Source organism: Anser cygnoides, chromosome 9, assembly GCF_040182565.1.
Source record: "Anser cygnoides isolate HZ-2024a breed goose chromosome 9, Taihu_goose_T2T_genome, whole genome shotgun sequence".
In the NCBI taxonomy this organism is placed as follows: domain Eukaryota; kingdom Metazoa; phylum Chordata; class Aves; order Anseriformes; family Anatidae; genus Anser; species Anser cygnoides.
In genome coordinates, this window is record NC_089881.1 from 13,297,664 (window position 1) to 13,311,684 (window position 14,021).

At 40.6% G+C, this 14,021-nt stretch overlaps 1 protein-coding gene across 6 annotated transcripts in view; it reads right to left on the reverse strand.

The window, feature by feature from the left end:
* The window catches only part of LOC106039183 (glypican-5-like), a 425,024-nt gene that overhangs the window by 10,671 nt on the left and 400,332 nt on the right, over nucleotides 1-14,021 (reverse strand). The gene's annotated exons all lie outside the window — the stretch shown is intronic.

The following is a 14,021-nucleotide window of genomic DNA, read 5'->3' on the forward strand; positions in this document are numbered from 1 at the left end:
ATGCTTTGAGTTTTGTTTCATAGTTTTTCCTAGCAAGTACAAGGATTTTGTTTGTTTGTTTTGCTTTTGAAGTATGGAACGATACTGGTGTTTTTTTCTCTCTTTAAAGATGCATTTTGGGGCAATTTGGGGCATCTTTTATATAAAGGACTAGATTCCTAAGACAGTAGCAGAGTTTCTTTGCAGAAACATGTATGTTTAAGATTAAGAAATGACTGGTAAGGGTCTCCAGTTATCTTGACATTCCCAGGCTACTTGCAAGTATTATTGCAATCATATTATTATTGAACCCTTCACTAGCATTGTGGGGAAAATCAGTGCTTCCTCTGATGATGGAATGATCTGTAACAGCATAACCCAGTGCCTGGCAAAAACAAACAAACAAAAAACAAACCAACAAACCAAAAAACAACCAACCAAAAAAACCCCACAACCAACCGACCAAAAAAAACCCCACAACCAACCAACCAAAAAAAAAAATTCTTACCTGGAAGAATTTAAAAATTAACAATAATTGTTCAGGTCCAAGCTTACAGGATTTTGTGTGATACTAATGAATGCAATGCATATACACACAGAAAGCAAATGACATAGGTTTGTAGTGCAAATTCAACAACAGTCCAATCTTAAAATAAAAATTCTGAATCACTGAAGTAAGTTCCTGACAGAAACTGGAAAGACTGAAAGTATTCCAGAAATGTAGATGCAATCTGAGATCATTGTCTGCATGTCAGTATTTCTGACCAGCCACCAATAAACCCACTTGATAATAAAAATGAACTATTGTATTGAGAAAGCACGCGTTGTTCTTGCCAGTATAAACTGTAAAAGAAATGTAATGAATTCCTCCATTTTATCATAATATCAACATTAATTCCAGAGGAACCTGTGATTCCTAGACCTGATTCAAGGCTGACTGCAAAGAAAGGACACTGGCTGGCAAGGAATACAGTGGGAAAAGGACAGTCTGCTGCTGCACTCAAAATTCATTATGGCAAACTGCAGACACAGTTTCTCTTCATTTCCAACTTGCGATGGAGCTAACAGGAGGGGGAGAAAAAGCATGCTATAAATGTTTAGAAAATATCAGTATTCTGAGGACACTTAAAGAAAAATGGACAACCTTCAGATTGTCATTAAAGTAAATTAAGAATAAATCATGGAAATAGGTGTGTTCTGACACTGCCGAGACTCCTTTCCATCACTGTCATTCTCCTTTTCGACTGCGGTAAATGCACTATTTCTCTGCTGCCTCTTATATCATCCCAGCCTGCTGACTTCAGCTCTCTGGGGCCAGCTGATTAAATTAAGACCTCACTCAGGTAAATCTATTCCCCTCTTTCACTTGGCCATGTCCAGCATTGTAACTTGATTGGCCTCTATAAATCGGGCAGACTGAAATGTATTAATTCATTTATTTTCTTAATATTGGCTTAACCAAAAATCTAAGGTAGGATTTAATACTATCAGAGAGGTTGTTGGTTTTTAAAAGCTTTCCTCCCAGTGACTGCTAAACGCACTACATAACAAGCGTTAAATAATACATTAGAAAATTCCGCCTTTATCCATGGGAAGGACTAAATTCTGAGATCTTTGACTTTACAGTGGAGTACTGGCCATGATGTTATTCATGGCCAATTCTAATTTAGGACTTAACTGTGCAAAACTGGTATTTTATTTCAAATGCTCTGTTTTCTCTCTTCTTAAAATTAAATAAATAAAAATAGCCTCAGTCTTAATTCAGTTCAAGATCTTTTTCAATCTTATATTTAGTTTTTTAAATGCAAATTTCAGCGGTGTAAAAATTTCATGTTTATTTTTCCAGTTTGCTGAGCGTTCCAGTTGCTTACTCACTCCAGGGTTTTGGCAGAGAGACTCAAGAGTTAAATGAGTTTTTCTCTCAAATCTTTTTCTCAGAGTCGGGGATGGTTATGTTCAGTCTACTACTGACATTCAAAAGGCAAAAAATAAAAATAAAAAAAACAGTGAATATGCTAAAAAAAAAGTGTGAAGACTAGCATAGAAATGAAACTCCAGTCTCAACAAAGCAGACCCCAGATGTTCAATACACATGAATCAACCCCCAAATCATGACTTCATAAAACCAAACAGAGCCCACAACTTCTGTTGACTACTGGTCTGTTCTAGTATTTACCTTCTGTGTTTTGAAGCTATATGGTTTACAACTAAAAGCTTTCTCCACCACCAGAAATTTTCTTCCCATCATCATTCCTTCTTTCCTTTCCAGAAATGGTGGAGTTTAAATCTTTGAAGACTTAGCTAACCTCAGGCTGATGTACATGACGACCTTTGGATCCTGGTATATGATTATTCTACACTGTTACTTTTCTAATGTGATATATTTATTATTTCAGTATATAGTTATTATTACATTCATTATGAAAAAAAATAAATCTGTGTTATACTAAATAGCGATGGTAATGCAGCCACTGTAGCAGCTACTGTGCTGTGCCCTTAATCCAGGCTTCCAGTGTGAATACTCAAATCCTGCCAGAAGGGTTACACAGTGAAGGCAGCTGACTGCCCGAGCACCCTTTGTGAACAGCCTTTTGGGACTCTTGCCAAGGATTAGGTCTGTTGGGGTCATGGAAGATTGCCCTGAGTCCCCTTAGGCACCATGGTTCCTGTAAGTGCAGAGAACAGCACCCTGAGTTCAGAAGATTGAGTCCACTTCCTTAGCTGAACTTTCATACATGTTAACTGCAGTTAAATTCACATCTTGACAACATAAACAAAGCACATAATGAAAATTACTTGACCTCGATGTTTAGAGCATTTAGGATTATCTTCACCTCAAAGATCTAACCGCAGATTGCTACCCAGTAATGCATGTGCCCCTTGGATGGCACTAAACTTCTCATAAATACTTACGTGGATCAATACCATTCCTCAGAGAGACTAGCCAGGATAAAAGGGAGAGTCAAACCTGTCATTGCCATCTAATTTAGGAACACAAAACCTCCCCTACAGTGAGGGCTCAGCATGCCTTTCAAAGGTGTTTGGTGCATCACACATTAAAGCACACCTTAATCTTAGCCAGTAATGACACAGGGGAAAAATAATGTGTTTATTCTTTTTTTAGGTTATCAGGTTATCTGACACAAGTTCAAACCATATTGGCAGCCCAGATGTTAGTTACCCTCCTTAGTGTAAACCTTTGGCAGTTTGCTGCCCTGGTTCTGGCAGAAGTTATCAAAGATGTAACTATTGATCGGTGTACTGGCATGCTATTGCTCTGTAATGAACAGCATCAGTAAGGCCTACTTAAATGTCTGTAGAGGTTTCCTATTGTCCTGCCAAGGGATGAAATTCATCTGCTTAACAAAACACCCTTTTCCAGTTTTGCCCTTCTCTTAACCCGAGTTCTTTCTCTGTGATTGCAACCCATCAGTGTGACAAGGAGTGTTCCCCTAAAAAATCTGCCAGTGCCACTGAACAACGCTCAACAATATCTCCACTGGAGTGATGGGGAAATGTCAGGACTCTCTGGACAGGCCACCACTGCTACCAGCACTGAGGAAGAGAAGGAGACAAAGATGGGAGGGAAGGGCAGCTGAGCGGAGTGATCTCATGCAGGGGGAAGCTGGATTACCTTTTGGGAAGCTATGGATCATCACACCAGGCAAATGTACGTATCGTCACAAGTGTGCAACCCCGGTGAGGGTATTTTGAATAAACACAAAACAGATTTGCCAGACTAGTCCTGTAAATAAACGTTCTTCCTAGGCTTTCATGCAAACATTGTGCTTTGAAAAGCCTGAATGTCAGCATCTATGATGGCATATTAATGCCCTGGTCTTGAATGTCTCATCAAGGTTGTAATGAGACTGACACCACAGGTCTGCAGTGGACTGGTCAATCCCTGCATTTACTCTCCATGTTGTACCTCAGTTGCTTGATAAGTTTCACTTCGATCATCGGCTTGGTTTTGGCTGACAGCTTTGGGAGAAAATTAAAGCAAGGTGCAACTCGGTGGAACAGGCTCTTAAATTACAGTAGATGCTGCAGTGTTATTATTAGCTTTTTATCACCTCTGGTAGCAAAAGCTGAAATTACTTTTACATATTCAAAGCAAGGAACACTGAAATTGCAAAACAATGCTGTCACCATGAAATGTAACAATTTCCAAATCATCTATTATCTTGACATTAAGACCAGCACTAACTATTTCCAGTTATAGCTGCAACAGCCATGGAAACGGAGACACTGTGGAAACAGGAACAGGAGAACTCCCAATGTGTGATGAACTCACGACACAACTCCCAAAATTTGGGGCCTGCCACTACCCACTATATAACATGAGTCAAGATTACAGGGATTAATCAACCTGTTCCATTTTAGTTATGCAATCTTTCTGTTTCTCTTTTTAGGGAGCATGTAACTGGAAGAGAAGTTGGCTTAGGGAGAGCAGTTATAAATCAGGGCTCAGATTGTCTGTGTCCAGTTTTTAATTCTGCAGTAAGCTCAGTGCAATCTTTGGCAGATTACTTCCTCCTGAAGGACAACAAGCGAACTACTTTATTTTGTACACACTGCATTCTGAATTTAAGTTCTTCAGCGTGAGAAGAACCACAGCCACTCTCCTCAAGAAATAACACTGGCTGGGATTTTCAGGAATTGCTATTATAAAAAAAGTCAAATGTAACAAAGAAAAAAATGCAATAAAGAAAAGCCAGGAACAACTGCAAGACAATTTGAAGTATCTGGTGCCTGGAAGCCACAATTATGTTGAATGACAACTCCTTCCCCCATACCAAACAATCTGTTGTCTATATACATTCAAATGCAAAATATAAATAAATATAAATGTATATAGAATTACACATGATCTCAGCTGTACTAGTGTAAGGAAACCTGTCACTGTATTTGTTTGGCTTTTGATATACAGCTGCCATAGCAAACCCTGCATGATTTTCATGAGCCACAATAAAATTCTATTAGTTCTGAGGGCTGGAAAGTAAACCCACACATATAACCGCCTCAGCCCCTGCAATGGTAAATGTCAAAATGAAACAATCCATCTTTTCCTTGGGAAGAAATAATCTAACCTAACAAACCTTATGTGATTCAGCAATAGTTCCATTAATCAGTCAGTCACTCGCTAGAAAAGGTTTCGTCATTTTGTTTATATTAATACAGGACTTATTCAAATTCAGACAAGCTGAAAGTATAGGCTTAAAACATGCCAAACATCTTTTACATTTCCTGGAAACATCTGTTTTTAGTCTAGTCCTAGGCACATGTTTGTGGTTGTATGTTTAAGCTTGTTTAGTTTGCCAGATACCTTGTACGTACTGCAGCACAGCTGACATGATATCCTGAAACACAGCATGGAAGTATCTGTAAAACATGATGTTCCCAGTAAATCTGTTGAACTTTTGTTGTAACTTTCTTGTAATGAAAGAAACAACTAAAAAGCTCTGTGACAGCCTCCTGCCATCGCTGTATGGTGCAATTAATTAGTTAAGTTTAGAAATTCTGTACATGCCTCACTGGTAGTATCCAGAAGACTGAGAGCGATCCTGACACTGCATGCCTCACATGCTCAAACCTCCTATTAAACTTAATGGGAGTTTGGGGGATGAGAGGAATGCAGGATTGACCTTTATGGTTAAAGATGAATGTGCGCTCTAGACTTCAAAGATTAGGTACCCCTGCCAGTCTGGAGTGTGCAAGTGATCAGCACGCCAAGTGCCGAAGGCATCTGCTAAATATCACACCACAGCTCAAAGCTGTGTAATTAAGAAAAATATAAACTGGCTCAAGGAAGAAAAATATTAGTAATAATTGAAAATGCTTTGGCTGTTGCTTTTGTCCTGATGATCTCATTAGTTTTGGTTACAGAAACAGTTCTCACACTGGCTGACGTGGGGCATGCTTTGTTTGTGTTCTCATTCTACCCACATCTTTCCCAGTTAACTTTTATTGCTCAACACAAAGGTCAAATCGAAAGCTTAATTAACTTGTATATGGGGAAACTATAAACTTATTTTAGAAGGGAGTACAAAAACATTTAAGGCCATCCCATCTCCTCTCCCCCAGACACTCCTCATTTTCTTGAGAAGAACAAGAGCATGTGTTGTTGGCATCCTTTCCCTTAAGGGGAAACTGCACCTTTTCTTGCTTGAAAATTTACACGTTACGAATATCCAGCCTTTTCATAAGCTGGTAATTGTATTTCCAATTGACATTTGTAACCAGGATTTTAATTTAGCTTCGCAGCTCTAAGCAGACAAAGCTCCATTTTATAAAAAGGTTTGATATCATCTTATGCTAGCAGCAGTGTAAGCTTCAACTTACAGCGAGGATCTGAACTTCATCTGCTTAACTTTAAACAAAGGTTGTACCACCGAAATAAATACTGTTACCCACCTGCTTGAAATTAGGCATATGTCTCAGCCCCGAGGCCTAAAACTGAACAGCAGTTTCTCTCTCAGCTGAAAAAACTCACATATCATACAAGCACCCTTTACAGTTTTTCCATGCCAAAGATGAGAAGATAGTCACACAGCTTGAGAGGACGGTCAGGTCTGAGTATGCTACAACCTGTAGACCAGCAATGCCAGTCCACAAAAGGCCTAGGCCTATGTGTGACAATTTTGCTGCCACCGAGATTCATGATTCGTGAGATGAAAGCTCCTGTTCAGCCACTGTCTCGTCCTAGGGGCACAATTCCCTGGATGCTTCAGTTTCCATCTCCAAAAGACCTATGACATTAAGGTTTCTGCAGCTGACTATGCGGGCAGGCCCTGGGGAGCTGTAAGCCCCGCGGTCCCGTGCCAGAGGTGGAGGAAGGCCTGCAGCGCTCCTCTCCTCTGCCAGGCCCTGTCAGTGTGGGCTCACAGGACCACACCAGAAGCTAAGAGCAGACATCTGCCAACAAGGGCAGCAGTTAAAATGTTGACAGAAGGTAGCTAGGCTCAGATCCTTCCCGTGGCTGGTTTACGAGGGGTGCTTGAACCCAGGTCTCTCATGCCTTATCCTGTCACCTTTGAGACAGGTGTCTCCAAGTGAAGCAGGCTCTGCTACATGTTCTAAGCACTTGGGTCTACCCTGAGAGCAAACTGGACTGACATACACTGGAAAGAGCTACTCAAATTAATACTTAATATCGGTACTCAACAAATTAAGACAGCAAAAACAGCAAAAAAAGAGATGATAGAAACTGCTCCATGCTGCTTAGTGAGGTCCATGTGTCTCCCTCCACAAGGAGATGCCAAGAGGGCAGAGAGATGGGCTGCTATCTGTTCAGGCCACAACGCTCTCCCATTTTAGCATAAGCAAGTGTCGTATCTGTAAGGCATGGGCAGAGGAAAAAAAATGACAGAAGAGTTCCCCACCCCCAAAGAACTCAGTGACGCATGGCCCTTTTAACTCACAGCTGCCTCTGAGAGGCAGAATGGACTCAACACATGCATTTCAAGCAGCCTGACTAAATCCCTGAATATAATAACCACAAACAAGGCATCAACTTCCAGCATGGCAGTCACGAAAAACCAACCACAAATATTTCTAAAAGACATCTGAAAGATTCTTCTCTCCCTGCAAACACAATGCTGTTATCGTTCCTCACTCTTTAAAAGCCAGTGAAAATTTTCCGGTTATTTCCATTGTTACTTCCATTGCTCCCTAAAAACTTGGACAGACGTGATTCCTGCCACAAGATTTTTAAATCACTGGAACCCAATTTCCTTCATACTAATGATGGTGTCAGTGAGAATTTCAAGTGTTTTCTGTATGTCTGTTATTTTTTTTAGCTACTTTATACTAGCAATCTTTTTAAGAGGTTCTGATAGGATATAATCATAATTGACATTTAATTACACAATAAACACTGAAATTATATCAATCCGTGTATCATCTGATTTCTTTTAATGTGGATGACAAAAAAGATTAGCTGTAATGCCAACAGATAGTTCTGGTCCTTAAATACATCAGTAGGAAACATTTGTTTATTGAATCTTGCCAGCCTTTCATTTCAGTGAGAATTGAAATGAAAAGAAACTGTGGCATGATATTATCCGAGATTAATCATTTTAGACCTAATATCAAGAGCAGTAAAGGAAAACATCACAGCATTAGACTTGCGTTGGCTCTAGTATGGGAAGTTTAAATTAGTCGTTTCTCCTGCTCTAATTTGGCAAATACTCAGCATGCATATCCTCTATTTCACATTGCTAGGTTTATCCAGCCAACCAGAACCCCAGCTCTATCACAGCCGACAGTTATTGACAGAGAGGATGATTAGAGCCATTACTCTACTGAATATCTGTAGCAAGAAGAACATGTTTCATGGAAAAAATACTGAGCAGCTTAAAAGCATTATCTTACTAATAGCATGCAGTGAAACTGATGAACCCTTATCACATTCAGCAGGATGAAGAATACCCAAATCAACACAAATGTAATGGAGATACACAACTGAGCTTAAAAAAATAAACATTTCTAATAAAATGTCTTACAAAATGGAGTCCATTAGCATATGCGGAAGACTATGCTCAGTCTGTGTTCAGGCTGTGCAGCAAATTAAAGGAAGGAAATTCCTGTCCAGGGCAGGCAATAATTTCATTCCCAAATTCTGTCCTGATTTAATGGGAGACATCTACATCAAAGCTACCAGGAATGAGTTTAGCTCAGTCCACTGTGGCACATGATAGACTGAGGGCTATAAATCTTCCTCCTTTTTCAGAGGAACGGCATTGCTAAACTTTACATTGGTCAGCAGTGATTACTTGCTTCTCCTATTTAGCCATGTGGAAAAATCACTTCTGGCCATAATCCCACACATCTGCCAACAACTCCTTAAGATACTAATTCCAACACGAGAATAAAATAGAAAAATAAAAATAAAAAAACACCACTATTTTGAGAGTGATGAATATTGCATTGGGACTCAAACGCCTGCAGCTTTCTACTGTCTTCTCTAGACAGATGGGCTTAAGCTTGACTCCCCAGGGGGGACTAGTGAGAATGCCATTGTGGTTGCCAAAGCCCTTCTCCTGGCACCTGCAGCACCTTTCCAATGGATTGTGCCCAGGTGCTGAGGGTGGTAATAAGAAAACATATCAGTTTTTAAGCAGGAAGAATTTAGACAGCATGAAAGCATCACTGTCTTGCTGTAAGCTTGTGGAGTGTGATGGGAGACTCCAGGAGATGGAACAAACTGTCCTATCTAGGTCAGCTAAGACTCTAAATATCCTAAGTACGTAAAAGACCACCTCCACTTGCTTCTATGCACAGAACTGGCATGGATATAAGCAAAGCACTTCTTAGGTGACTCAGCATGTAGCTTGTGTGTGCTTCTACCCAGACAAAGAAGCTTTGACAGGCACTCAGTCTTCTCCTTGAGATGTATCAGTTATTGACAATTTCTTTGTGTTGTAAGAGCTCCAATTAAGGGAAAAACCCACTAGAACGTCATGAGAGCTGACACCATGTGCTGCAATGGATCTGTTGGCACTGCTGTGGTCTATTATGCAAATATGCATCAGTGGACTTTGTAAAACAAATTATGTAAATGTCCATTTAGAGCCTCTTCAAAATGCAGATTATTTGCCTGATGTTTGGGGACAATTAACATCTCTGTCGTGAACCTGCACTCAGGGGATGCTATGCTACAGCCTGTGGATGTCAAGGCCTAGCAAAGTGTATTCTGCATGCAGATTCAACCTTAGTGTGAGAGCCTTGGGCTGTAAAAGTCGACTGTGTCATGATCTACTTAAGCAGCGTATCATTGACACCATAGGCTTTCAGAGACCCTTCAATTTGCAGCATTCTGAAAGATCTGATTCAGGTATGCATATGTTCGTTTGGGATTATGAAGGGGCTTCCTGTTTAATTAAGACTTTGTATTTTTAATTGATACATGCCAAAATGTGCATATGTCTACACGTGCAATGTCATTTATTCCCCTGGGGGGAAAGGGTGTGAGTCCTGGTTCTCTGTCTCTTCAATGCTGTTCTTGTCCCTTGGTCAGGCAGGAGCCAAAGCCAAAACATAAAGAGCACCAACAAGACTTTGGGCTTGACTAGGTGCTCAGGCCACACGCTTGACACACTAGGTAGAGGTCGATTCCTCACAGTGCTCAGCATGCACTCAGAAAGCTGGGCTCCCACCTAGGAATTAAATCAAGCAGCTTTTTCTGAGCGTACTAAGCATCTTGGATTGCTCTGTAGGCTCATCCCAGGCTTCTGAGATCTTGCAAAAATCCAGGCCAAGCAATATTTACTTTGCAAGAAAACATGGAGTATCTACCTGGGTAAGGAATTTTCAGAACTGGGATATGAGTAGTGAACTCAGCATTTGTTGGACTTCCTTAAATTCTTGTTTAACTTGAGTTGAGATGGGTGAAATTAACCTTTATACCTCAGCAGCAATCTTTCTATTTGAAGCAAATGAATCAAAGTAGCTTACCAAGGGCATCTTTCTACTTATAACTTCAAAGAACATTTATTCAGCGATAGCGTATGAGGATCACATAATTGGAGCCAGCTGATGGAGAAAGGGCTGCATACTGAGCTAGCTGGGGAAAAAGAGACCTAATTTAAGGGTAGGCTAGAGATCTGAAGCAAAGTTCATAAAGACTGGTGTGTTACAAAGAAGAGGTAATAGCTTCCCAGACTGGCAGAGACAGTGCAGTACAAATGGAGGTGTGCTTCTAATCACTGTTGGCTGAGTGCTGTTCTCTCAGCAATGAACTAGTTCCTACAAAAAACACAAGGAGCTCAGAACACATTTGCAACCACTCTAATTTCTTTACTAACCTGTTGAGGCACTTCAGAACATTGACAAAAATTTCCATGGATGTATAGTATCTAAGCACCACAGGGTCATGATCTTGACTGAGGTATTCATGCACTGTTGTCAAATCAAGAGCTACAGTGAATCAAACATGGGAAGACAAATACCTTGATAATTAGAGGACAGTAAAGAACAACAGTGGGCAATTTAAATTTAATTGAAACCTAACATTTACTGGTATCTGGAACATAGACTCACAGAATCATAGAATCATGAAGGTTGGGAAAGCCCTCCAAGATCCTCTATTCCAACCATCCCCCTACCACCAATGTCACCCACCAAACCATGTCCCTAAGCACCACGTCCAACCTTTCCTTGAACACCCCCAGAGACGGGGGTGTTCCTCCACCACCTCCCTGGGCAACCTGTTCCAATGCCTGACCGCTCTTTCTGAGAAGAAATGTCTCCTCATTTCCAACCTGAACCTCCCCTGGCGCAACTTGAGGCCATCCCCTCTAGTCCTATCACTAGTTACCAGTGAGAACAGTTACAAAGCTACCAGCTATTTAGTAAGGCTGCAACCAAATGTTAAAGTAGAAGCTCGATAGATCTGTAGCCATCTAGTTACAAATTTAGGTCAAAAACATTCAAAATAATTATAAAAGAAAGACAGAAGGACTACTCATTTCACTCAACCGTGTTCAACTGATATGCACTGGGATTTGCACCGAACAATGCCATTCTATCACTGGCTTGGTACACTCAAGCAGTGGTGACTAAAGACATCTTAAAAGCTTAAAAGAAGTCAAGACAAGCTGTTTAACAGGAAATATAAAATATAAAAAAAATATAATATATAAAATATAAATCCTGTGATATGTCACCACGCTACAAGAACCTGTAAGTTCCGACACAGCTATTCTGTTGAGCAGAAGATACTGTGAGATGAGAGCTGGCAACAGCCAAAGTATTCACTTCCAACCCTGACTTAAGAGAAGAAAATACAGGATGGACAACCTCACATCTGTTTCTCTGCAACAAGTTGTTGCACCTCCCTGAAAATCAAGAGCAAGTTTAGTTTTGCCATTAATAGTAAATGAAAAAAATGCTGTGGAGTGACAGTGCTTTCCAGTGAAACACTAAAAACAGTTTTCTTGTAAAATACAAAGCAACATGTGTCCTGTTTGTTTAAGGATTACCAAAATATTGTCCCTTAAGAGAAAAAAGTCCCTTATACAGGAGCTGATGCTGAAATCTTTCTCCTGCATTTCCACCAGCTTCCACTACAAAAGCAGAATTAAACTGGTTAACTTGTAAATTTATAGTTCTTACACCAAGGTGAGTTTGAAACTGGATTGGGAGAAGTGCCTGAAGCTTGGACTTCATTTTATTACTGTACAGTTGTACGGGGAGGGTTTTCACTAATAGCTTTTGCTTTAAACTGAGCATCTGAAAAGTGTTTTACCAAACTTTCTCCAGCTAGTGAATCAGAGCATGACAGTGGACGTGCAGGCAGGAGAAGAGGAGGCAGAAGGCCACACATGGCTCAACCAGGAGTCCCCTGTTTAGTCAGACAGGAAAAGTGGAGGTACAGGATGGTGGGAATGGGACACATGGTGACATCCAAGAGACGAAAACCTCCTTTTGCACTGAAATTGGCAGGGCTGTAAAGGGCGATCAGAAGGGCTCATCAGCAGTGAAAGTGAGACTAAGAAAAACACATGCCCACTGATGAACGAGATCAGGTGCCAGAGGACACAGAAAAGGCAGCAGCGTTAGAAACCTCTGCTATGTCTTTACTCACAGGATCACTGTTCAGGTTCCTGTGACTGAGTCTGGGGAAATGAAGTATTACCCAAGAAAGAAGAAAATCAAGGTAGGGAGTGTGTGTTGGGGCTGGGATGAGGGCCAGTATTAAAGCTCCACAGATAGCTCTGTGGGACGCTTCAAAAACTCTGTCATTGGAGGTATTAAAAACCAATCTAGACACATTGGAATGGTTTTGGTAGAGCTGACTCTGGCTTGGAGCACATATGCACACTAGATAAGCTTCTTCATCTGTTTTCAATCTTCTGATGATCTATTCATTTTGATGAATCTATTCCATATGAAAAGCAAATGAAAATGAATTATTTGATCAGTTTGTGACTAAATTTGCAACTATCTATAAAAACTGAGGGTGAACATCTTGTAAAAGAAATATACATTGGCAGCCATTGCTGACGAAGTGCTATCGATAGGCATTAAAGCTGCAAATGGCAAGGTGTTGGCAAAGCGAGAGGAATTGCTGCAGAAAGTAAAAAGCCAATCTGTATGATGAACGGAGTGTACATAAAGTAGAGCAAATTACCAGACACACAGACATGAAGAGTACAGAGGCATGGGAGCTGATTAAGAAGTCCTTGTGAAGAAATCTTGAAGGCTGGCCAGTTCCTCCTAATTCTCTGGCATCCGTTCCAGCCGCTCAGCTAGTGAAAAGAGCACTGTCTGTGATGTGAGCACACACGTGGTCATGTATTACAGGGAGACGATGGATGTGCAATACCACTGCAAATGGCTGCTTGGGACTGCCAGCCCCCTTTAAGAACAATCCTGCTTTTCAAAGCCTCAGTCATCTTGGGTAAATGCCAAGGAGGGATACTTGAAAGGCCCAACTCCTGAATTCCTGAGCAAGGAATAAGCTGGGTGTGTGACTGGATGCACTGTGTGGCACTGGCACCTCAAGTGTGTGACACTTGGAGGCTCTGCTGCTGGGGTTCTCATTTCTGAGCACCTTATCCCATACAGCTGTAACCTGAGAGAGTTGGGATAGCGACCAGCCATCACAAAACATGGACTGCTGTTTTCCTTAAAATCAGAAGCCAATTTTTATTTATTTTTCTCTTTTGGAGTTTTCTTAAGACATTCATTTTCCCATTTCTTTCTAATTAATTACAATGTCCTTCAATCCTCCAACTACAGAAAAAAATAAATGACTTTCTGCACAAGGATGTGTGTTATGGACCTGTAGTAGTTCAAATGATAGAAACCTGCAGCAGCTAAGCAGTCTCAGCATTTTTTTTCCCTTTGAAGAGAAAATATGAATCATTTGAGCTTTGTCTCCAGTTGTGTTAATAATAGCTTGTGCTAGGGAAATATTATTGGAATTGGGCTGAATTTGATAAAACTGAGAGCTGAGTTTCACTTGAAGCCATAAAGTAATCAACTAAGCTCAGAGTTTGTACTGGGAGTGTATTCTCTGCTTTACCTGCTATCCAGGA